Source organism: Zeus faber (assembly GCF_960531495.2).
Source record: "Zeus faber genome assembly, chromosome: 1".
In the NCBI taxonomy this organism is placed as follows: Eukaryota; Metazoa; Chordata; class Actinopteri; order Zeiformes; family Zeidae; genus Zeus; species Zeus faber.
Window position 1 is genome coordinate 51,397,878 of NC_137193.1, and position 27,052 is coordinate 51,424,929.

General features: G+C 42.6%; 1 long non-coding RNA gene across 1 annotated transcript; it reads right to left on the reverse strand.

Moving 5' to 3' along the window:
• Positions 1–25,184, reverse strand: LOC307239938. The gene is made up of 3 exons (XR_013844490.1): positions 25,067–25,184; positions 14,873–14,993; positions 1–1,801 (listed from the first exon to the last, which is right to left on the reverse strand). It is a non-coding gene; the product is annotated as an uncharacterized lncRNA (long non-coding RNA).
• Positions 25,185–27,052: the final 1,868 nt, after the last annotated feature.

The following is a 27,052-nucleotide window of genomic DNA, read 5'->3' on the forward strand; positions in this document are numbered from 1 at the left end:
TTTAAATTGACATCAGCTTTATTGACTTTCAATAAGCAGGGTAAGAGGGAATCACTGCCTTGCTCCAGGACGTTTAGACAGTTTATTAGTCTTTGTAGGGAAATCGCAGAAAAATGTTGAATGATCTAGAGTCAGAACAATGTCCTTAACTACTACTCTGCTCAGTAATTCATAAGAAATTAAACAGTAACGCCAGTGGCCCGCTGTTAAAGCCAAAGATGGTTCAAAGGTCAATAAGTGGGAATCATAACCAGACCAGCAATTGGCCTGCACATCCCTGTGGTGGACGGTTATTCTCTGGAGTGCATTTTGGTAATTATTTGGTATCTGACCTATGGCAGGTAATAAAGACTTGTTGTAATGTATGTTATGTACTTGTTAATCTTGTGATGTACTTGTTAATATTGTTATGTACTTGTTAATATGTTGAATTGATTTGTTGCGCTGCCCTTGTTAACATTATAAACTGTGTTGCTATGTGAAAAGTGCAGCATTGCTGATGGCCGGTTGACAGTGTAATGCAAACTAAAATACAACCTCGCCAACCCATCCCAAAACCTAAACAAGAACGCAGCCAGTAATGACAAACAGGCAGGGGAAGGTGTGGGGGGGGGGTTCCTGCAATGCATCCACCAAACTATTTTCAGCATGTGCTATCGATATATGCATCTAGTTTTTTGTGTAGTGCAAGGCAGTAGCACTGTAGGGTTTGGTGTCCACTCATTGAAATATAAAATGGTCATTTCTTAAATTAAATTCAGTGATTTGTTTCTAAACGCATTATACATGTTAGAAAACCATTGCTGAAAACATGTGAAAAGACTTAACTATGTTATACTGAATTGTGAAGTAAGACCGTAAAACTGTTTCGACCACCATTTTTGTGTTCCAGATTTTTTGGATGCACGTAAATCAGGGCTTGATGATGCACGGTGGCCCTACTTTTCACAGCCCCTCCCCTCATACTATATGAAGCCAACGTGGAGCAGGGAGCTCCGCACTCTGAACAGCGCCGCAGCTCTGGTCAGAGCGATATTTTGGGGTCCCCTGTTATAAGCAACCCGGTTGTTATCGTTCACCCGCCACTGGCGAACCGGCTCATGAGCCCCCCACCCACCCCCTCCGTAGCACCAGCTGGAAGGTGTGCGACTCCTCCTTGGGCTCAGTGGGTGTCTGCTTTGTGCTCGCTGAACAAGTCTGTCGCTGCAGCGGCGCTCGGGGTCTCATGTTTCAGTCCCTTCAGCGGACACACCCCCAGCGTCTGAGAGCAGAGGGGACTGCCTACTTTTTTCCCATGATTTTTAAACCAAATTTTATATACTTGGCAATTCTTTTAGTCATTCAAATTTGGCTAGCTGGTTAATAATACATTTTTCTGTGGTGTGACAAACTCAGAACACATACTTATTATTGCGTTACAGGGACTTTAAGACAAGCGATTGATCTCAGGATAAGAGTTTGCCATTTGAAAACTAAATATACAATTTAAGCATGGGTAAATAAGCAATAAGTAAATGATTGGCAAATTATGAGCTTTATGTAATTTGAAAAGACAAAAATGCTATTCTATTTACTCAAGCCCTCCTGGTAGACAATGAGGTTGTTTATCTGCAAGTAAACTATTATTATACAGCCACTTGTCTGACATGGTGGTCTTTCCTGGTTACCGTAACAGGTGTGTGTGTGTGTGTGTGTGTGTGTGTGTGTGTGTGTGTGTGTGTGTGTGTCAGGCTGGTGGTAAACCGCAGACAGACACCCGGTGCCATGTGCATGTATGTCTCGCTCTCCTTCATGTCTGGACCTGGGCAGAAAAAAAACAGAGGAGAAGAAAGAAGAGAATAAATGTGGGTGTCATTTTGGTGAACAATGTTATTAAAATTGTGCTAGCTATAAACAAAGACAGACGGAGGGATACAAATGAACCACAATGGGGGTTACGGGTATGCACAAATGCAGACACACACGGTTAAAAATAGAATAAAGGGAAAATAAAAATTGTTTTCATTATGAATTACCACGCCCAAATTGACAGATTTTAATTTTTTTGCAATTTTCTATTCCTGAATAATACATAGAATAAAATGTAAGATTTCGTCTTGAGTTATCCATGAACAGTACTGGTGGGAATGAAGTTGTGTAATCGCAACACATTCCCACCTACCAAATAAGTATGTTTAATTTTAAATGTTTTTATTTTTAAATGCTACAAACACACTTGAACTCATGAATTCATGAATTCTTTCTATCAAACACACATCAATGGTGGTCTGATAGAAAGAATTCATGCCGCTGTCAGATTCATACATCAACGTCCGATTTGGCTTCAAGGGACCAAAAAAACAACAAACTGTTGCCACTAAAGTGTTAGCGTGCTTTAAAATAAAATAATTCCCTGTACCAAAATAAGATAAATTTAACATATTATATACATAGTTACATAGTACATACATAGTAAAAGTCCCTGTAGCCTCTGAAAAAACTGGCCTCCCGTACCCCCATAGAATGGGTCTTTAAAAATCTTACTAGGGCTCCTATGTGGCTGCAATTTAAAGCGCTCATTTAAGATCCTTGAAACAATTTTACTATTCAAAGCATGTAGCCCCTGAAAATGCTCCTTGTGTGAATGCAGCACTAACCATTATATTTAATTAATATCTAAATATTTCCTTTTTTGATTTAAGATACCTATGAAGTCTAGACATGTTTTGTTCATGTCCTTCACCAATTTTGCAAATTTGTCCATCAGTGGGGAAATGGGAGACAGATCTGAGTACAGCATAAAAGACCAATTTTAGTCTCAAGACCTTATATTAAATAGAGATCCCTACTGCTCACATAACTTATATGTTTTGACATTACATGAAATGTGCACATATATGATTTGAAGGGGACTTAATGAAAAACTCACTCTTTCAATGCTAGTGCACATATACTGTACATGGGTCTCTGATGGGCCTACTATCACACACAAAGTGTGAAATAAGACAACAGTCAGTTTTTTGTGTCTATTTCAGTAAACATGCCATGAAACAACCTGTATATATTTGCAGCTTCAGTAGAATAGAAACTGCCCCCTATATGAGTAACTCTGCCCATAGATGGAGAAAAAAGCTTCGAGAACGGCATTATTTTGCACACGATGGAAATGCAAATACTATCATGATTCTTCTGTGTATTTCTTTCTAAAAAACAAACAACCGTAGGCTGTGGTGTGCGATCCACTGTGCGTTTCTACAAACAAAACCAATGAAGACATTGTTTTTATTGTAGATGTATTTATTTATTTTATTCTATTTTCAGATGTTTACATGAACCAAAAGATCCCAGTGTCTGAGAGTCGAGGTGTGTGGCGGTGCGGTGTCCATGTCCCCCACAACTTGGAGCACAAGCTTTGTTGGCAAATAAGTCGGAACTAAATTTTAAAGGGGGGCTATGATGAAAAACTCACTTTCTCAGTGTTTGTGCACATACATTTGGGTCTCTGATGCGCCTACTAACACACAAACTGTGAGATAAGACAACCCAGTCAGTTTTTTGTAAGCTGTCTATTTCAGAAAACATGTCCTAAAACTAGCCATTCAGCCCTTGCAGCCCTTAACTATGTCATTAAGTGCTTCAATCGAATTAGATCTGCCCCCCATCTGAGTAACTCCACCCACGGCTGAAGCGCCACTGGACACGCTAGCATCGAAGCTAAGAGCTAAGCATGGGGACTGCTCTGTCGGCTGCACAGACCAGCACAATTTTTATTAAAGAAAGAGGAAATAATACCTGTTGAAGGCAGTCCGTGACAAAACTGCAGATGAGGGAAATGTAAGTATTTGCTGTGTGTGTCTGTGTGTCCACAGTAGGTTGACTGTACTGTATGCTGTGGCACGCAATTCACTTTGTGTTTTTCCAAACAAAACCGTAGATTTGTGTATTTATTTAATTTTTTGACGTTTCCATAATTTAACAAAACAAACCAAAAAAAAAAAAACCCCAAGCCCCGCTGTATCCTGCTGTGCTCAAAGTTCCGCACTGCTCCGGACACCGCAGTGAAAGTCGGAACGACTTTTAAATGAGGCCTTGTAGATAAAATATGAGTGAAGATTCAGCAACTGGATTGCTTATTTTTTGCCTCAGATTGGTTCAGAAACAGACTTTGGTGGACTGATGAGGTGAAATCAGTGAATGTTTACATACTTCATACATCGGAACCTAGAGTAAAGTTCAAACCTAAGGGTGGACGGTATAAAGGGTATAGAAAGTACAACAGTATGAATTTGTCCTACGGTATGGATTTTGACTATACCATGCTGACCGGTAGAGCCCTCACAGATCTAAAGTAGGGTTAGTGTTAATATTGATTTTTCTATGCATATTGATTCTAAATATTTGAAACAGTTTCAATACTTATTTTCCATACTATTGATATACCAGTATCAGTTGCTTCCTCGCTCTCTCTTCTCTCTGACAGCAAGTTGACGCACGCGCACACACTCTCTCTCACACTCACACTCACACACACACACACACACACACACACACACACACACACACACACACACACACACACACACACACACACCGCTGCAGTGCCCATATAGCACCACTCCTATAGCTTTTTTTTTAAATTATTGAAATATTCCAATACATTTACATTTTTTATCAAATGTTTTGAATTATAATTATCAAAAATCCCAGAGGACAGCAAACAATTTGAAGGCGCTTATATTGAAATTTTAAGGAAAAAAGAAATATTGTAATATATACCGTTACCATACGTGCTTTAAATTTTACCGGGATATAAATCTTAGACCATACTGCCCAGCCCTACTCAAACCCGACTCCAGCCCTACTCAAACCCGACTGGCTCCCAGAACTCGGGTCCATGGGAGGGTGGCTCCACCCACAAAAAACAGCCTGTTTTGGAACAGGATGGTATAGAGGCATGTTGGAATGGCTAGAATGCATAATCTTAGTAGTCTTTTCACAAAGAAAAACCTTTGGGGACCTCAGAGACCTATGTTAACTTGTGTATAAAGGATCATAATAGTTCCCCTTTAAAACTGCCTAGACATGGCTCTAACCAAGGGAGGACCATATAATACACAGACTAAAAGATAAATGGAGCACCATTACTCACAATCCAAAAGGCCGTACACAAAGGTAAAAATGTACAACCAAAAAGACGTAGAAGGGTGGTGTTGTAAATTACGATCCATCCAAACGGCACCTCTGAATTCCTCTCAGCCTGAGAGAGAACAATGATCGACCTTGGCCAGATGAAAAATTGCCTCAATTGTTCAGACTTGACTTTGATGTTAAATACAGTGAAACAGCGCAGCCAAGCTGCTTTCCACAGCGGATGGAGTTAATGCCTTTCATGCCAGCTATTCTCCCCCCTCCCTCTCTCACCAATGCTGCCTTTCTTTGTTCATTTGCCTCCATCATGCAATGCATGCTCCATCGTAAACCACCTTATCAATATTTTCTCAATTACTGCCCATTTCAATGGCATATTACAACCTCAATATCTGTCTTTCTTCTACTGCATTTCTCAAAAATACCAGAGACATTGTTCTCCCCCCCATCTCTGCCTCTGTCTCATTCTTATTCTCAGTCTTCCCTCTCCTACCTCCATCCCTCCTTTTCATCTCTCTCTCTTCAATAGCCATTGTCCTTTTTCTCCCTTGCTTATCTCTTTTCCATGCCCCGCTTCCCTCCACCCTTCTCTCTCTTTCCCTCTCTCTCCCCCTTCTCTGTGCTCCAGTGAGCATGCTTGAAGAGACTTCCATCATTACGGTGCCGGCATGGAGTGGCCAATTCATTCTTTCATTAGCAGATCCATGTGCAGCTTCAACATAAAAAACACTAAGAAGCGGAGGACCACCCTTGTGATTATGCCCCCTCCAAACAAAAGGCAACAATAAAAGAACTGTGCTTCCCCTACTCGCTAAATGAGGCAAGTATCAAACAGAAAAAATAATTCGGAAATTAACCGGGAGGGTTTGGGGTGGGGGGTTGGGCACTTTTCTAACGCTGTACTTTTGTGCTAATGAGAAGATGCTATAAATCTGAATAGACTGCTGGGAAATAGATAGAATGGGGATTGACTCACTTTTGTAGTTTCCTTTTTGCAAAATAAAAGAGGCTATTATTACAACTGAACATCCATTCCTTGTGTCATTTTTGTTGTAAATAAAGTTGTAGTTAAGTGTAAATGTTTGGCTGGACTGCTCGTTAGATTAATTCAAAAGTAACCAGCAACAGCCCTCGAATATTTTTTTAGAATAAAAAAAATAAAACGCCAAATGACTGACAAACTTAATGGCACAAAACATCACAAAAAAAATAATTACAAAAAGATGCAGGATAAGGTCTTCAATTTATCCTTTGGTTAACAAAATCCAAACTTATGGATTCAGTCTTTTAGGCTGCAAAATTACTTTTTCCATTTTATCATACATGTCTATAAGCACCTTCAAAGTGTTTGTTAGTAGGGTAAACTGTTCTACTCCCTGCATAGTTCTATAGCTAATGTGGAGTATTTCCAAATACTGCTGGGGTAGTGGTGCCATTGTGTGTAGCTCTAAAGGTTTGACATGGCACCAAATATCTAACAAAATTAAGTATGAGCCATGTTTAACCATGCGTGCCCTTTGCTCACCTAACTGCCACATCAAATTAACCAGGCAGCAAACCAGTCTAGCAAAAACGATAGAAGGAAGTTGTGCCCTGACAGCGTTCTTTCATTCCTTAACAGTTTGTGTTGGGATACATTAAACACGCCACTGTCTTCACCGTGCCAGGGTATGTCTGTGTTTTGTACCATAGCCTGTCTGTTTGTAATAAAACTAGCAGGGACATGTAGAGCAAGACCACCCAAAGCAGCCAGCCTCCATTTAGCGTCCACCCCCACCACTACTACCACCGGCTCTACCCAATGAAACGTCACACATCTTAATCCCCTCCATCCTCTGGGTGTGCCCTGCTGCGCCAAACAGAATTTTGAGCTACCACATTCCAAACAAACCTCAAAACCTCATAAGACAAAAATACTTTTTTGCTACATGTATTGACTTTTGATTAAAGACAAATGGTACATTTCGGCACATTCATGCATAGTTAAAGACACATTCTTGATTTATAAAATATATATATATATATATATATAAATAAAATAATAATAAGTAATAAAGATTATTGTGCTATCAGCACTCAGACTTGGAAATGATGCAAAACTATAAAAGTTACAGCGAGGTCTTTTTTTTTTTTTGGGGATAATGCTCCCCCAGGAAATTCGATTGGGTGACTCATTTACTAGATCAAAAGGGCTGAGATGACTGAGATACTACCATTATAATACTACCGAAACAGGTTGTTTGAGAAAAGGGCACACACAAGTGATGTAGTCAAGACCACCCAAGGCAAGAAAATGTAAAGACCAAGTCTTGGGGGGGTAGTGACAAGTCAAGTTGAAGGGCAATCTTTCTCTAGTCGGCGTCAGGACCAATGCTTATCAAGTCTATACTTCAACATGGTGAGTTCAACTCAAAGACATTGAAGGTGAAATTTGAATGAATATCATGATTTGTGTACAACAAGTCATGATATTCATAATAGTACAATGTACAACAATGTACAATTTAGCCAATTTGTTTCTCTTTATTTCAGACATTAGCTTTTATTTATGTATCCTTCACCCTTTTATGTTCAATATTCCTTTAAAACCGGTAGCAGCTCAGGACTTGCCTGGTCTTTTAATAGAGAAGCCACACTGTCTGAGATAGAGTATTTAAACGGTCCAAGACAAGTTCTAAAGAAATGGACAAGAACACATGGAGACCCACATACTACCAACCTGTGTACTTTAAAAAATGATTGTTCTGAGGTTGTTGTGAATGGGCCGGTTCATTTGATGATTTGTATAACATTGATGCTGGCAAAGATGAGAAGACCCAAAAAATGGAGCACACCAAGATATAGTGTGTGAGGAGTGTGTGAAAAAAAGAGATAAGAACAAAGAGAAAGTGAGAGAGAAAAGGGATAGAGAGACTGCAGAAGCAGGACCCGGCGTCTCATCTGCCAGAAGAGGCCTCAGCACACTTTTGATCTTCTGCCCACTTCTCTGTTCAAGCCCAACAGCTGTGATGTTGAGCTGAAGCGCTGATATTTCACCATACCAAAAGAATAAGGACTCACAAAAAACCCACCATAAAAAAAATAAATAAAAAAAACACCAAAAAACAAAGCAACTCAAACAACAAAGAGCCAGTAGTAAATTGGCAAAACAAAAATAATGTCTCCTGCCCCCCCCCCCTCCAGTTGTTTAAATATGATAACCTCTGAAGCTCAGAGTTATGGTATTAATTTGGATCTGTTGTGGTTTAGCACAGATGCTAGTGGGGGCCGTTTGTTCCAAGTGGTGAAGCTAATGACCCTGAGTGGATGCTTGGTGCTTGGCTGGGGAGCCTGTTCTGGTCGTGTGGGGGCTGGGGTATAATGAGAAAGAATGGGGATGAGAAATGCAGTCCATCATCCTGTTAGGATACAGACAGTGTGGTCCTCCTGTGAGTCCCAGACGCACACAGACAGACAGACACACACACACGGCCTGGAAAGCGATCTTTAGACCCTGAAAAGGCCAACATACGATATAATGTATTTCATAAAGGCAATTTTACTAACACACAAGGGTGTTCACACATGTCTATATTCTCACACATATGGTGAATGAGTAAAGCTTAGATGAATGGGTTGTGATGGTAAAACAGTGGGGGAACGCTAGGAGCCTGGCTGCCCATTTTCACTCAGGGCCATGTGACTTTTTATATGTGTGTTTGTGAAAGTTTCAGAGTAGGGGGATAAGTACTCACTGAGTGTGAGGATGTGTGTGTGTGTGTGTGTGTGTGTGTGTGTGTGTGTGTGTGTGTGTGTGTGTGTGTGTGTGTGTGTGTGTGTGTGTCAGTAATACCTCCAAGGGCAGCCTAATGCTAGCTCTTATCGACACCCAGCAGTGAATACAGGCCTTTGTCTCCACTCGGGACGCATTATAGAGAGCTTACGGCTGCCTTTTACTCCCTTTCATTCTATTGCACACTGATAAAAACCAGGGGAAAAAAGTGCACCACTAAACACCCGCACTGTACCTCAATACAGCTTTATATAACATAATATGTTTCTATATAGCTCTATACCGCTCTCATATTATACCAAGTTCAGGGAGTTGATTTTAAACCTTTCATAGATTTCGTTGATAAAATAAAAGCGACAACTGTGGATGGATTTAAAAATCTATGTCTGTGTAGTGACTGATTTGATTTAAAGTTTTTCAGTTTCAAATTGATAGATGTAATATGTCTAAAGGATTATGTCTCAAAAAAGTAGCGCTCTGTAGGATTTATGTTTATAATTCTTTAAACAATTCAATTACGACTATGTTACATCATTTCATGGTCGGAGATGTCTAATTTTGGAGCATTTTATATTCCATCTCAACCATTTAAGTTTAATGGTTCACAGGTGTCTAGGGCAATGAATAAATAAATTGAATAAAAAGCATTTTCATCTCACCTTTCTTATTTTAGGGCTTCATTAAGCTACTTTACATAGTTGCTGGGTAGAGGTTGAGGCAGGGTCCCTTAGAAAAGCAGTTTATGAAATGAAAATGTTTTCTCTTCCAATGATGGCGAGCGTTACTGCTAGAGTTTTTAAGAGCTCAGGATACAGTTCCTCTGGGAAGCATAGCCATTTGTACGGTTGTTTCCAGTGGAACTGTTAACCCCCCCCCCCGCACGTCTCTCTTCCATCTTCCACTTTTTATGGTCTTCTCAACTTTATTTTTATAACAACCGTTGAAACGGTGTTGGAAAATAGAATTTTACACTCCCCCTTTATCTTTGCAGAACTGTTTATTCTCCTTTCCTCACTTAACCTACACATCTTTTTAATCAAAGTTACCCTTGAGAAGAAGGCTGAGGTGCAGACAATACTATTACTACTATAGTATATAAAATCTTAAATTTATTATCTTAACTGTCTGCCCGTGTTGCTGGCATAGACAAAGGTCGACCCCACTTTAAGATTTAGAGGCCTCATTTAGTAAGCAGGTATAGTCCAATCTCATCATAGCCCTCACAGCAATTAGAGCAGTGCCAGGAAGTACACTATTTTATGACCTTATAAAGACATTAGATGCTTCCACGCCACCGCCCATCCCCACTCGTTCTCTCTCCCTCTGATTGTTAATTCTCTCTCCCCCCACCCTCTGATCCTCTCAACCAATCCCTCACCCTTGCCTTTGTTATCGCCCACTTCCCCTTTTAAAATCTTCTTCAAACCTTGTCTTCCTGCTCATTCCCTCTCTCGCTCCCTCTCTCTCTCTCTCTCTCTCTCTCTCCCTCTCTCTCAAATCTTTCACAACCTGCCCTCTTTCCAAACCCCCCTGCTCCTGTCTTCTCTACCATCCATCCATCTCCCCACCCCTCCTCCCCCCTGTCCATTATTCCTCTGGCTTGGCTTCAGGCTCCCTCTCATCATAAGGCTTTCTTTCATCTCTAATCCACACATGATTGATGCATATCTTTACTGAAATGGGGAGAAATGGATTTGCAGTGAAATAAACTCAATGTGTGGACACCAATGTTGCCATATTCAGCACTTGTCAGTCAAGGTTTTATGGCTGTTACTCAGTTGAGGTTGACCCCCCCCCCAACAACATTGTTAATGTCCATACATCATTGGGCTGTTATTTTGTCCGAGAGTGAAGGCACAATTATTCGCTCTGTCCACCATTCCTGCAGTGAATCAATTTGAGTTGACAGAGTGACTCATTCGACTGTCATTTTCCCATATGCGCTTTTGAATGATGAAAGATGTGATACTCCAGTGGGTGAGCCCAGAAACGCTGCTGCCCAGCTAGCACAGTGAAAATGGGCCGCTTCCGCCTGAGTGTCGGTCAATCGGCTGAGAGGCGGTGTCAGCGGACGTAATGTGAGTCCGGGCTGTACTCGGCACTCTGCAGCACTGCTTGCGGCTAGGGTGCGGTGAAGTGAGCTTAGCCCGCTTCCGCTATGACTGATATTGCCCGACTGTATTAATTGTAAATCGAGCCGATTGGGATTTCTGGCAGATGGCATCTGGATGTGTGAAAGTTGTGGTTATGTGTTTAAAAATCAGCTCAATAATATACTATAAACTATCTATTATGTGCATAATGGACAGTTTATCTACATAAACATATTTAATATTTTCGTATTAGCCCCTAATTGGAATCGGCCGGTTAAAGTTGCCCATCACGTGGCCCGGCCACCACCCTACTCACCTGCCATTGATTGGAAGACCTGTCAGTCAGATGGTGGACACGCCCTGAGGTGACGCTAAACCGGCTCTCAACTACATACAAAGTTTTCCAAACCTGGACAAAGGACCCCTCGGCAGGACACATGGAGTGTCGGACAAAGCTCATTCACTTGCACGCACAAGGAGGATGTATGTAGACGTATGTGCAAAACATTTTTATAAAAAACAATACATTTCTGCCACAGTGACACAAACGAGATGTAATATTATTATTATTATTATTATTATTATTATTATTATTATTATTATTATTATTATTATTAATAATAATAATAATAATAATAATAACAACAAGAACAACAACAACAATAATAATACAATTATTATTATTTACAAGCAAAGTATTTTCACAAAAATATCTAGTTTTTACTAAATTAAGTCCCATATCAACAGAAAGCAAATGGGAGACGTGCGTAACGTGGCACGGGGCAATGGGGACACGTGTTGTTTTTTTTGGAACTTGATGGAACAGGACAGTCCTTTACCTCAATTGTGTTTAAAATTTTTGTTTCATACAAGCAGGAAGCAACAAAAACAAATAGATCTCAAATAAAAACACAGTAAAACCGGCACGGGAGTTGGGAACCGACATGGGCTCATGGCGCTGTCTGGAGGAGGAAAAGAAAAACAACAACTCGTTCCAATTCTGATACCTCTTTTTCACTGCAGACACTGGTGCATAAATAGACAGGAGTGTCTCACGAAACCCTGCGGCGCAATGAAAATGAATGTGAAGATCCCACGAATCGGAATGAAAGATCCCCCCCACATCGGTTGACATGCATGGGGGATTGGGCGCACCTCCGCCCGGTCCATCAGGCGTATTTTTACTCATTTATATCAACATTTATTTATTTTCTCATTTATTTATATCAGGATTTATTTCATATTTATTTTTATTTGCATGCTATGTCCACATACATCCTCCTCATGCGCGCAAGTGAATGAGCTGTGTGCTGCTCTGTCTGTCGTTCTCCGATGCGGAGGGTGCGGACCTGGACTGCACCAGTTTACTTGTGCTGGACTGTCCCTTGCCCCATCTAGTCCAGCATTATCATGGCATGTTTGAAAAGGCGCAAGAGGGAAATGTTTCAGAATGTAGCTGCACGTGTGAATAGCTAAAAACAGCCCTGAGCGAAGAGGGGGAGAGCGGCTCTCTCCCTGGATGGAGAGGTATGTGAAGAGGTGGATGCAGCTCAGACAGAGGTGGAGAGAGAAAGAGAAGAAGCAGATGGACTGATCCACCACAGGAGAGGGGAAGCGAGATTCTGAGACTGTAGCGCTATGATGAAAAATGTAATTGACAAATCTGTCTAAATCAGTCAATGTCTACTTATTTATTAAGGGGTTTAGTTAACAGCTGATTGTGTTATGATATAAGGCAACATCATTGAATGCTATAATGTAGTTATAACAAAGGATCATTGTGTAAAAAAAATTTTTTTTACATTTTACTTTTACACTTCCTGGCAGAGATCGGGTTGACTGTACTCGCGGCTCATACTCGTCCCATACGCGGCTGGTACTAGGCCCATACGCGGCTGGTACTAGGCCCATACGCGGCTGGTACTAGGTTAATACGCGGCTGGTACTAGGTTAATACGTGGCTGGTACTAGGCCTAATGTACTAGGGCCGATTCTGAGCTGACCGACAGAAACAATGCAAAGCTGTGTCTGCGTGCGACCGCAGGCCAATGAAATTAGTTCCGGCTCGTGCAATCGGGCTTTAATTGGGCCGAGACATGGGTGCTACTTCGTTGCCTTGTCAAAGAGGAACACTGGGAGAGATCCTTAGCATGTCCTGTCCTGGCTTTTAAAGGGCAGCTTAGACAGACTCTGTTGCTCCTGAAAAACCTTCTGCTGCCAATGGAAAACGGACACACTTGAGAGGAAGTGGAGTAAAGAGGAAAGCCTGAGAGTCTCAATACCTGCATGCAACAGCTCTACCTCCCCCTTACTTTTCTTTTTAAGGAATATCTTCACCCAATTACTGCACACACACACATTGACAGATACAAACCACCTTTGTGTAGATGAATTGTCAAAGATAAATGATAGTTTTGACAAATGCCATTCTTTATGGTTTCCTGAATGGCTTTGAACCCCTATAAACTAACCAACAAAAACAAATTACACAACACCATCCATAGCCAGGTCCCTAAACTAAAAATCGGGTGTTATTGGCGTTGGAGAATCCTTGACAGGATAGTTTCCTCATTGTAAAAAGCTCAGCTCCCTATAGCCCTCTCATCTACCTCCCTTTAATCATCAGCTGGTGTCTTTTGAAAATAGGGGTGTGGGGTGCTTCTTGTTTGGGGAGGGCTGGAAAGAGAAACCACCAGACCATGGAACCTTCTCTGGGAAATTACATCTAAAACCATTGGGGGAGAGTAGGAGATAGAATGGTGGAATGGAAGGACGGGGAAAGAAAGAAATGGCCGATTGTAGCACTGTGCAAATGAGTCCTTGGCAGGATGGGAGAGGCAGTAAATTCAACCTATAGTGCTGCATGGAGGCGACTGCCAACAAAGCGATAGGGAGAGGGATATATAAATAGTAATTAATAAAAGGTTAAGAGGGAGCTGGACTATATAATATTTATGTTACCAAAGTGAACTATATTGAATCGGACTTAAACAAGTTGAAATTCCTTTAGTCAGTTCCTTGCAGGGTTTTTTCGTTTCAATGCAAGGTACGATCCCATATGGCCTACGGACCACATGGTTTGTGAGACGTTACTAGACACAAGAGAAATGCGAACAAACCAGAAGAAATACCTGTCCTGTTAAGCAACGTTTACAAGTTTGTTCCCCAACAGAACATGTTCCATAATGGTGTGTTTCATTGTGGATTTAAGTGTCTGCTGAATGTCTGAATTGTAGCTAGAACACTAAGGCAGGTTTTCAGTCTGTCCACATCACAAGAGGCGAGAAGCTTTTGTGTCTCTTTCGCGACTTCCTAGACTCTTTGTGACGATAGCTTAACAGAAATGCTTAAACGCTTCATGTAATTAAGAAAAGAACGACATTAGTCTCCTATTTGAAATTTACGGGACATTAAGTGTCCCAATTTTGAAAGACAAGTAAAAATGCAACTAAGTAAATATATATTAGAGCAGTTAATCCCTGAAAAATGTTAGAAATTCTGATCAAAGGGCAAGAAAAATAAAAAAAGGTTGCCATTTTTTTATTCACCCTTTCTGTAGACATGGGGGAAATAATGTTGCTTTGGGGAGAGGTGAGAGAGGGAGATAAGGAAAGAGGGAGAGATGGAGGGTTAAGATAACAGGGGAAGTTGAAGCATTCAAGCCACGTTCTTCACCTGGCGGCTACGGCGCCAAGCGTACAGGCCACAACATGCACAGGAACCAATGTAGGCAACTATAATGATACTCTTTACAGAACAAATACATGCACATGCATGAACACTCAATACACATGCACACCACTCCAGGGAAACAGATGACTGAGCCAAGCAGGTGAAGAGATGACTAAAAGACACAGAATGAGTTGGTGACCCAACTTACCTTTCTGGCGTTTCTCTCAATCTTTCTTGCTTTGTTCTGCACCAGGGAATGGAGGGAGGTTCAAGTTGTTTCCTCCATACTTGGACTTCACCTATCTCTGTTTCACTGATATTTCAATGGCCTGAAAGACAATAGGACAAAGAGGAGGACAATAAGGGAACAGGATCAAGCGAGGCATTTCACGTTGAAGTAAATCAACCAAGAAAACTGATCCTGCAGTTGTTTGAAGCAGTCAGAGGGTGGACGGACACACGCACACACGCACGCACACACACACACACACACACACACACACACACACACACACACACACACACACACACACACACACACACACACACACACACACACACACACACACACACACACACACACACACACACACACACACACACACACACACACCTCTTTTGGAGCACGCAGCTGCACAGATAAAGGGACGAGGGTTAAGCAAATATTACACAATAGACAGTAAACATCACCCCCCCCCCCAACACGTAGACATACAGTAGACACAAACACTTGCTGCAGCACAGGCACGAATGCCAGTTGTATGTCTTTGTGGGCGTTTAAGAGAGAGGGAGAGAAAAGCAGAGTATAAGAAACTGACTATCAATGCTTGTCCCCTCCATAATTCTTAAGACCCATACCACCCAGGCTTTATTTTTAATCTCTATCCTCAACGTTAACCCTCACACACAGACGTTCTGTCAGCACACCCCACCCCCACCTCTCTTCCCTTGTTACCAGCCAGGGCCGACCTTCCCCAAAACACCCCAGCGAGGGACCAACAGTGCTCCTTTGTTTGCCCTCTTGCCTCCTTGCGCCCCCTTGCTCCTACTTGAACCGGCGCAGGCAGGCTGCGAGTCGTGCCTCATAAAGAACGCAAGGAGAGATCCAAAGGGGGTTGGGGGTGTTTTTTTCTTTCTCGCTCTCCTTTTTTCAAATATCGATTCTCTTATCGAATCATTCCTGCACTTTTCTGTCAACTCACCAGCATCATGTGGGAAGGCAGTCTGTGGTGGTTTGTGTGTGTGTGTGTGTGTGTGTGTGTGTGTGTGTGTGTGGGGTTACGAATTGGGGAGGGAACGTTCACTCCGAGCCCGGCACCCGGACAAACTAAGTGCCCAAGGCAATCGGACCATTAACCCCGACTAAGCGACAAACATTATGTATAGACATATAGACACCTGTGTGTGTGTATATATATATATATATATATACATACATACACACACACACACACACATATATATATATATACACATATATACACTGTATATAAACATACATATATATGTGTGTATATGTATGTATATACACACACATATCTATACGCACATATATAATCACACACATATACACACACACAGTTGAGCAATGCTAATTAATTCAGCCTGTGTTTGTGTCGAAATGTTAAATTGTTTATTTGTGAGTGGGTTGCAACGTTTGCATGTCAGTGTACACATTTGTGATATGTCTCCATGAACATCATCATCTCTGTCTGTCCACCCTTCTTTCAGAGTCCCTGCTAACTATGGTTCGTTAATCAATACAACAGACAAAGAAACACCTCTGGTGTACAATGATGTGGTGTCTGACACGTGTGTGTTTGAGAGAATGAGAGTCCCTTGTTCCCGAAGGTGTTCCCAAAACTTCCGAATCCACTTTTTTGTACACCCTAAGGAAGAAAATGATATTCTATAAAGGAGGATTGGAGGACATGGAGGATTTTCAAATCTGTCAGTAGCCTCTTCATGATTATTTTAACAGGTTTTAAAGGGTTTAATATATGGCACAAATGGAAAATGCTTCAGCGAATCAACTCCCCGAGCAGGCAAGACCCTTGAAATACATTTCCTTGCTTTAAATATTTGTAAAAAAAAACAATATGCCAATTTCATCAATTGAAGTGCTTGTAAGGCTCAGTGAAGACAGGTGTGAGTGAATCCAAGAAAAAAAAGCTAAAAGTCCCTCAGGACATGGAAGACTGCCAATCGCGACGTAGGTGGTGTCACGCACGCCATGCTCCACATCCAACTGCTCTGAAAGGGGACCAAAAATAGCTGCTGGGGTTTCATCAACTCTTTAAACTTTTTACTCACCTGCACATTAAATGAAGATCTCCTGACACATTGGAAAATATGAATGTAAAATACATTATTATTAAAATAATTAAATCATTCATTTATTCTGTTTTTGCTGTAGTTTCAAATGGTTATTGCGCTACTATACTAACTAAATTATTTAAACAAAGTTAACAATGATTAGAATGGCCAATTTAACCATAGTTCTGTACACTCTGGCCTAGGTATTTGGATGTATTCAGTCATTTGGCCAAAAGAAAAAAAAAAAAAAAGCTGTGGGGGTCATTTCCTGCTGTTACAAACTGCCACATGACTTAACTCCTGAATGGCATGTTTTCTTACGGCTGTCTTTCAGAGTTGATATCAGTCAGTTGGAGGTCTGTCCATTTATGCGTTTACTCTAACTGGTAATATTTCTCAATACATCTTTCAATGCTTTCTACCAGGCCATTCTGTTATACTGCAATATCTGTTATATACTGATAAATTCTGTTTTCAGGCAGATATACTGTTTGCTCTGCACTAACTAATAAAATCACCTTTAAAACTGCTTGTATGAACAACAATTGAGACTGTGCTAACTGGAGCATGTAATATAACCTAGGGTTATAAGTTAAATAGAACTAAGCAGGAAACAAATATCAAAGAGTAAATACTATATTCTGTCTTTGTAGATATTGACCCAGAATTGAAACTGTATCCAGCAGTACCAACAAAAATCTAGACATGGCCTCACCATGTCGGTCCTCACCCCTAGATGCCCTGATTGCATGGGCGCATTGTGGGAGTTGACACTGTACCAACGTCTGACACCCAGACAAAGGAGCCAGAGCAGGCGTCGAGGGGGCAGATGAAATGCGCCCCTTAAGCACGGCCAGACATAATCCAGCCCCCACCCCACCCACCCAAACAAATGTACGGCAGAGGGGGACCAATTCAGAGCACATTAGGGAGGGGATGGGGGCCAGGCGTCTAGGGACTCGCCCAACTTGCCCCCCCAAGGCCCAGACGCATGAAGGACTGTCCACTGGGGCCGTTGCTTGGGTATGGGAGCAGTGGAGGGGGGGGGGGGGTAACACCAACACCACCCGCCCTGGGACTTGTACTCTTAATTGTCCATCTTTTTGGTCCAAATTAAACAAGCTGGAGCACATTCTAGCGGCTGTGGTACCCTCCTTGTCAACCACCTCCCTAACCCCGCCTCTAACAGATTGGCACGTTCCATAGAGCACACCACCAATGCAGACAAGCAGGACCCCATTGTCTTGTTATATTGTCTTCAATTAGGCAGGAGATGATGGGAGACAAAGAGAGGCGCATTTGTAATCATGAGCCTACTCAAACCCACGCTGGGCAGCAGAACTTCATTATGCTCAATGGTCCCTCCTCAACAATAAAACTTGGAATGTGTGTGGTTAGCCCGTAGGAGGATTTCAAGCATAACCGATATGGAAAAAGTGAATTGCAGAGAAACGCAGCATAATCTGTATGCTGATCCCAGTTACAAAAGCTGATTATTTTTTACCTGTACTGTTCACAGCATCATCACACTTACCTGAAATGCAGACGCAAATTACCTGAAATGTTTGAAAATACAAACCCTATGGTTCTTCGAATAAGGCCATTCAGATGAACAAAAAACAGCACATTTAAAAAGATTAAATACAATTTTAAAAAGTAAAAGTTTTATTCTCTAAAAAAATCTGTTTTTTTTTGAGGATATATTTTCAGGCGTTAAGTTATGATGTCTTTTCATCTTCGCTGCATAAATGTTGTGAGAGCTTAGCTGTGAGAACAGAGGCTCCAGCAATAGGAGTGTCAACGCAGAGCTAACTGTAGAAATTTGACTCCTTTAGCAAAGAGAAAGAAAAGCGCATCTGAATATACCTGGAAAGCATTCAGCTGGGAAATGATTCTAACCCAGCGTTGCGCTGGCTTTGTCAGTCACTGTGTCATTGAAATGGTGTTTTGTCGTAGCTATTGGGCTTTGATGGAACCATCCGACCGGACAAATGCAGCTTTCATAAAATTGTGCAAATGATTTCTTTCACGTGGTATTATGCTGGCATTGTCACCCTCCCCCCTTCTCTGACCCTTGTTCCCCTCCCTCCATACTACATGCACTGACACATTGTCATACCCAACCCTGGCTGGCAACCCTTTATTCATTTATTAAAGTGGAGCATGATGTAGGGGCCTTCATCCATGAAAGATGAGAAGGTAGTGAGAAATGCTGTACCCTTTCACACGCACACACAGTATGGATTATAGTAGGCTTGGGTGATTGGACGAATATATCAACGACAGGCGATTGTTTTTTTTTTTTGGGGGGGGGGGGGAGATTTTCTGACTCCTTGAGAAATCAACTCAGCAAATAATTCATCTAATACCTTGTGTGTCGCCACTGACAATGATATACGTCGCTTCTTTGTGTCATTTACTCCTGGTGAAATCACATGCACTATTTTATTGGATAGTCCTTGCTTTTTGCAAACTACATGGCTTTGATGTCACAATGATGATGTCACATTCAGCCAATCAGTAGCTCGATTACTATTCACCATAGCTAGTCAATCAGAGGAGAGATTACTGGACAAGGCCAATCAGCTTCAAGCCATGTGCTGCTTTTGGATTGTGTTGATGCTTTAGACCAGCGTAGGTTTTGCCAGTTTTTTTCTGTGTGATGGTTGCAAAGAACTGTATATGACCAAGTGGAGATGGAGATTTCTACATTACATTTCTACAGCAACATTGGAAATGATTTGTGCAGACGGGCGACAAGGAGCAGGATATTTATCCGAGCCCCATCAGTGAGAATGGTTCGCAAACACGCAAATATATCAGCAATCGCCTGTTATTGGGCTGGCAGTGGCTGATAGAAATTTTTTTTGACGTATCCTCTTACCCTACATTATAGCCCCTAAATGTTCTTTATTCATTCCCCTCTTCACTTGCATGTATTAGAGAATCACCAGATATGTTCAGAAACGGATTGGTTCTGCTGCATTTGCAGATTAAATGAATGTCCTTACTAGGTCCCAGTCCAAGGTATATATTATCTGCCGGGTTGCCCCGGGGGCCAGACTCTTTCCTGACTCCCTTATCTGATTCCAGCAGAAAGAGGCGATATGATGCCAACCTAGAGGCTTTGATTTCCTTTTTTTTTTTAAGTAAATCTCTTTGCTTTCACACTGCTTCATTGGTTGCGGACAGACTTAATTTTGTCTTTGCAGGCTGTGAGGTGTTTTATGTGAGCTACATTTGTAATGTGATCATTCAGTTGAGGGCCGACGCAGGGTGGGACGGCTCTAATCTTTTGTTTTCCATCTAAAGGATTGTCTGTGGTAAATTTAGTTGACTGCTCTTGTTGAGATTCTTTTAGCACAAGGCAAATATATACCCCCCAGCGTCGTAACAATTTTTTTGGATGGGTCAGAGCATAATCCATTCTTCAAGGGCTGCCTTGTACAAAAGCAAAAGCCTTAGCTAGTGACCAAGTATTATAGCTTAATAGCAGCCAAAAAAATATGGGGGGAAATGTTTTGAAATAAATTCAGTCTACAGAGACGCGAGTGTTGAAACCTGAGGCAAAATGTTAAATATGCTCATCGACCTCAGTGGGGCTGTCAAATTCCTCCATGTTAAACACTGGGAAGAACGCAACAGTATCCAGCATATAGTATGGAGCATCTGCCCTCTCGCTCTATCCAGATGGTAGCACAATGTATGTAAATTTGTTCATTAACCTTACAGTGCTGAAACCACTGGGCCATGTATGCAGTTCATTCCATTCAGGATTTTTTGAATTTTATTTACGCCCATTAATAGCATCGAGGAGCTCTCGCTTATAGCCTGAGGTGGTTCAGTGTAGCGTCATAATTATACATGACATCCTTCTGATTAACGCTTCTGTGATTATAGCACCATGTTAGCCTGTGTCCCCCCCCCCCACTCTCCTCTTAAATAGTCATCTATTTTCTTGGGGAAAACCTTACAGCGTAGGGAAAGAAAAAATTAAAATTAGTCCGACTGCCCCAGCCCAACAGGGGCTTGAATCTTCACCCCATAACAATACAATACAATGGCCTGAAAAAAAGTGTGTGAAAAGGATCTGTGTTTTCACAGTGTTCTCCGCCCATGCGGTATGTGTATGAAATATTAGCTTGGGGTCTGTGTGCGAGCTGCCGGCAGTGAGGGCTTGCACCTGGAACAGGGAGGAGCAAGCTGAGAGGGCAAGGGTCACGCAGGCTAAACAGAACCGGAGCCCTCTCCCTGCTCCGAGGAATGCCAGACTTTAGCATTACCAGCCAAGACAGCCTTCTTCACCTTTTTCATTTCAACCTTTGGAAACACGTGGTAAACCATGATCCACTAAACGACCGTCGGTTCAATTATCCATTCCATTCGCCTGCTTTCTTCCCTCGGAGGTAGATTCAAAAACAATTAACCTCTTCACAGCTGGGAACTTTTCCCAGGAAAGGTTACGCCAGTAATTGAATGACTCCCCTATTTACATTCCTGACCGTGACTTCACTCCTTCACGCATAAATCTGGTTACCAAAATCCTAAACTGCGGCTTTGTGATCGTCCAATGTCATTATCATGGATGTTGCATTATCTTGCAATGAAGAAGGCGCTTTGATTTCAACCCAGGATTTTGTGGCAGCTTTCAAAATATATTTATGCAAAACATCCTTTTGACCTACTTTTAGACACATACATATACACACACACACACACATATATATGAATATATATATTCTCACACACACACACACACACACACACACACACACACACACACACACACACACACACACACACACACACACACACACACACACACACACACACAGCATTTCTGGCATTTCTGATACACATCTGTTTTTTTCCCTCTTGGTGAGTGTCTGTAAGCCACAGAGCATCCCCCAACATCCTGCGCCTCCAATCGGGGCCTTCATTATGGAGGGGCCTCCTATTCATCTCCAGGTAACCTCAAAGTGTAGGAGGGAGGGAGGAACAGCTTGTTACTCCCACTGAGGCTTTTATTGCCTTCCCCATCAAAGGACAGTGGCAGAGTCGGACCACTTGATCTGTTTGATCGCATTAAACACAAAGTCAGATTTAAAAAAAAAAAAAAAGGTTTAATTTTGAACAGTTCTCTGTAAATATTGATACAATTCGCAATTTTTGTCAAATTTAAAAATAAGGGAATGGTTTTGTTAATTTGTTTTTAATCTGTAAGTGATTTTACCTGGAGGCCTTCGACAACATGATGATCATGGATGGAATTCATGGAATCACTAATGAAAAAAATATTCCTAACATTTTTCTAGAGATTTCATTGAAACATTTAACAAACACAAAAATAGCTTCATTCGCCTCATCAAAACAAGCGTAATTTAAACCCTGTTATCCACACATGACAAAAACTCCAAAAGGATCCATCAAGCATTTTCCCGTCCAGTCTGCTAGCTTATATCCAGCCAACCAGGCATTAGCTAAAGGATGTAATTTTTCACCAACACATGACAAATAATAAAATACAAAAAAAAAAAAAAGAAAAAAAAAGTTGACAGCTTAAAGGAAAATACTACTGAAGATGACTTATGTCTGTTAAAGAAACAAATTTACCAAAGCATTATCACCGACTCCCTCCTCTAATAAGCCTTTTAATCCATCTCTCGCTTGACTTCACAGACTGTAACGCTTTAAGCCCAAACTGAAAGCTGTTCACCACTGGAGTCAATGTGTGGTGGAGCAGCGCACATCCAGTGTGGTAAAACGGAACGCTAAACAGGAGAATGTTTTATGACAGGGTTGCTGGTCAGTAAGTTTACTAGGTTTCAGTGCGACGACAAATCAAATCCGGCAAAAGTTTTTCATTCTACAATGTAGGTCATGAATGAATACTGAATAATAAATGGGTAATAGATGTATGGAATAATTAATGCCCCATGAAGCCTCAACACACACACACACAAAAAAAAACTATAGGCACAAAGTGATTTCTATATTCTCAAAGCCTCGCAGAAAGACACACACACACACACACACACACACACGTCTTTGATGTTTCCACAAGAGCTTATGTAATGCGGCTGTGTGAGTCACACTCCATCCAAGATCTATACCGACTGCACAGCAGCAGTAACAACAGAGGCAGTGGAACTGCACCCCCAGCCACACACACACACACACACACACACACACACACACACACAACATAGCGTGTCTTTCTCCCATGATTGTGGCTGGAGGAAGGGGAGGCAGTGGCAGGGCCGGAAAGAAGAAGGGGGGTGGAGGGGAGGGTGGGGGTAAAAGAAAAAAAGGAGGGAAAACTATAACAGCTGGCAGTCCTCCAGACAGACTGGAATGGATTGATCATGTATGTCTAGCCCTCAGGTATCTTGAGCCGGGCCTGGTGGGAGGTGGTTATTACAGCAGGTTGAGGGTGGCAGTGGGCATGGAGTGTTGGGTGGGGTGGGGTGTAGGTGTAGATAACACGGAAGCCAAACAAAGAGCCACATACCACCAGCATCAAGTAAGAAAGACAAAAAGAAAGGGGGAAGAAATAGAGGGAGGAGGGGAGAGGAGAGGGAAGGGAGAAGGAGGGGGAGCCTTATAAAATTTTGATTAGATAATCCTCCGTCAAAGTGACTTTCTATGTCGGCTTGCTCCCCCCCCTCCTCTTCTTGTTGGTTCTCCAGAGCGCGGGCAGACAGATTTTATAGGTCCTAATTAAAGCCATCTGAAGCTTTCGAAACATCAAACGGGCCCGGTTTGCGCTCTCGCTCTTGATTGCGCACAAATAAAAAGAGCTGAAAAACAGGGGACGACCTCTTTTGTTTCAGCCCTTAATATTTCACTTAAGCCCCTTCTCTCTAACCCCCCGCGCCCTCAAGCCCAAACTCCCAGATTATAACAATCCAAACAGGGTTATACAATTTTTACCTCCAGGTCTCTGTTCGATTCAGACATGATCTGATGTTTTTCCTTCTGAGTGAAAAGGCATCCTTGGTAAAAGATATATATATATTAAACTAAAACCCACCGACACACTCACAATTTTTCAGGATGTCTGGGCATCACAACGTCGAATGTTTTACTTAAGGATACATTTAAGACCGATTTTTATTTTAATTTTTTGTTACACAAGTATTAGGTTCGGAGGGAGTCTTTGGATTTTACAGAACAGAAGCGTTGACCGACGCAGAACAACCTGACTAATTTTGACGTTTCATTTTGATGGGGTTTTTTTTTTTGGTTTTTTTTGGACAAATCATCTCAAGTATTAAGTTCAGAGGTAGTCTTGGCGTGTCATAGCATCAGGAATGTCGACTGATGCAATGGATAAATAGAAGTCAGACAAAGTATTTATGGACCTCGTGCAAACGTTCGGATTCAACGACTTGTACAAGACACACAAAAAAAAAGCCATCAAAAAAAAAACAAAAAAACCCCAACAGACTTAAAAAAACAAAAGGTTCTACACCCTGAACTTGGACAACAGCCCGAGTTGGGGAACCTTCCCCTCGTGTCACGTCCTGGAAATGGGAGACGAGAACATAACGAGATAACGTGAGCGAAGATCCACCCTCATCCTGCCAGGCGGCTGGGAACGGAGTCAAGCTGCACCTTCTTTTTTTTTTTGCCTTTTAGTCCCACCTTTTTTTACTCTCCGGTCCTAATTGCCCTCGCCCGGCCGTGCGGAGGGGTCACCGGGTTCGCCGGGTTCGCCGCTATCTATATTTCATGCTAGCAGACAGGGCTCCGCACGCACACGCAAACACACACACACACACACACACACACACACGTCGTTGGTTCAGCACTTGCGAAGAATGGACGCGACTCACGGTCGCACCTTCGTCTGGAACAATTTCAATACATTCACATTCCAAGTGGAATAGGTGGGGTTTTTTGTTTTTTTTTTAAGTCGCGACAAAGAGACCCCCTTCGGAATTCCAAAACAAAACAAAAAAAATGTTGTTTTTTTTTAATAAAACTACACGGTGCACGAACCCGGCTCGGTGCTGTAGCCGCGGGAATGGCCGTCAATGCAGAGTTAACGAGTAATAACATGGATACAACGTCGTCTACTTACAAATCCCATTTCAACAACTTCTGGGGCGTTATCGCCGTCTGCGTCTCTTGTTCGCGGAGAGCGTTGGTGGAGGAGGGGGGGGAAAAAAACAACAACAAAAAAAAAAAAAAAAGTCCCGCCGTCCGTCATTTCTTCGACGAAGAAAAACAAGCGCGACGACATTTTCACGCCTTTTTCGGGAGCCTCTTCGGGGCGGGCGGGCGGGGAGGAGGAGGCGGCGAGCGGGCGCCCGCCGCCCGGCTCCTCCGCCGCCGCCCGGCTCGGCACTGAGGCGCCCGGCGTCCCGGACGCCCAACTTGGGGAGAGGGAGAGCCGCGTCACGTGACCGGCGACGAGCCGCGCCATTGGTCAGCCCGGTGGACGCCGTGCGGGCTACTCGTCGTCCTATTGGTCCGGGGAGGGCGAGCGCGTGGGCGCCCCCTCCCCTCCCCGCCTGGCTGTGCGATAGTGACGCTTTAATTATTTCATTTCTTTTAAGATTCGGTTCCTGTGAATCAGAAGCAAAAAGAAGAAGAAGGAGAAGAAAGAAGGGGAAAAAAAAAAAGAGTCGTTCTGTTAGACGCTCCGTTCAAGCGGGCTCCCCGCTGGATCCGGAAATCTATAATCGATATGATGTCGGAACCCCCCCCCCCCACTGGAGAGCTTGGTCTTTGCGCAGCTGAGCGTCGATCGCGTTCAGTGAACGAGAGTCAGATGAGCTCGGTTGGAAAATAATGAAAAATAAAAACAAAAACAAAAAATATCTCACGGTTGTTGATTCGGATGCGAGAATTCAACGCGTCGTTCGTGTCACCTTACAGCCTCTGTCAAAGTGCTGTAATTGTGTCGGAATGCAAAGTGTATATTAGTCACATTCATCATGAATTACTCCATTTTACTTCCCCCCCCGACCCCCGCGTTGATTTAGTCCGCAGGAATTAGTCTCAGGTTTGTTCCCTACGAACGAATCGTTTGAAAGTCTTGCGCGGCTGGTGTGTGGGAATGTGCGTCTGCCGGTCATGGCGTTTAGCTCACTAGGGGCAAAGAAACAAATTGTTCTGAAAGATTTCGCTGCTCCCGTCTCTCCCACACAGAGTCGTTCCTTTTGTCGAAGCCAAGATGACGTTCATTCATGTCAACATGAACTTGTGCCTCTGTGTATTTTGGCAGTCCATTGTTCTTCAATGAGTGCGTGCGTTCTATGAATGGCAACCAGTGCGAAATCCACTCCGTTATAACGTTGTTTTATTGTTTTATTGCAAAGGAAACGTCCCGGGCACACCGCTCAATTATCAGGGTATTTGGTCTCGAGATGAGAAATGGTATTTAGGCCGAATAATAGGTCTGGGGTACATTTAGCAACACCAGCAGTTACCCGCACTTAAAGCCTTGGAGATCAAAGATGGTGTGGCCCCTTCGAGATCAGATGAAACGCAGCTTTCCCTTCCTGTGCTCCGCTGTATCTCCCGCGTCCATCAGATGCCCGGTCGCTGTTCGACGACATGGGAGGGAGCAACGCCGTTTTCAAAAACTCTTGAGCGATCAAACAGGAAGGGCCCACCTTCCTTTAAAGAAGGGTATCCCGACGAGCGGGCTGCACGCTGCGCGGGAGGCGACGTCTCACCGTTCATCTGCATGGCACGCTATGTTTTATTCAATGTAGAAATATGTATTTACATATTCCCCACCCTTAGTTGCGCTGCAATTTATGTTTTGCAAAGCGCGTCGAAATACCGGTATCGTTACGCACATTGTTATCACCGACAGGGTTCAGAAGCCACTTTAAAGTTTTGGAAATTAGGAACCAATTGAAGCATCGTTTTAGGGCCACCATGCCTCACGGTCACGTGTTCGGACGTTGCCGGATATCGCTGACATTCCGCTATTACCGCACGGAACTGGTAAGACCGCTCCCGCACAGCTGGACGTCACGCAGGGACGTAGCAATGCATTAAAGAGCGTTCCCTCCGCCTCCGGTTCTCTGGAGGGCGGAGGCTGAGGAACTCA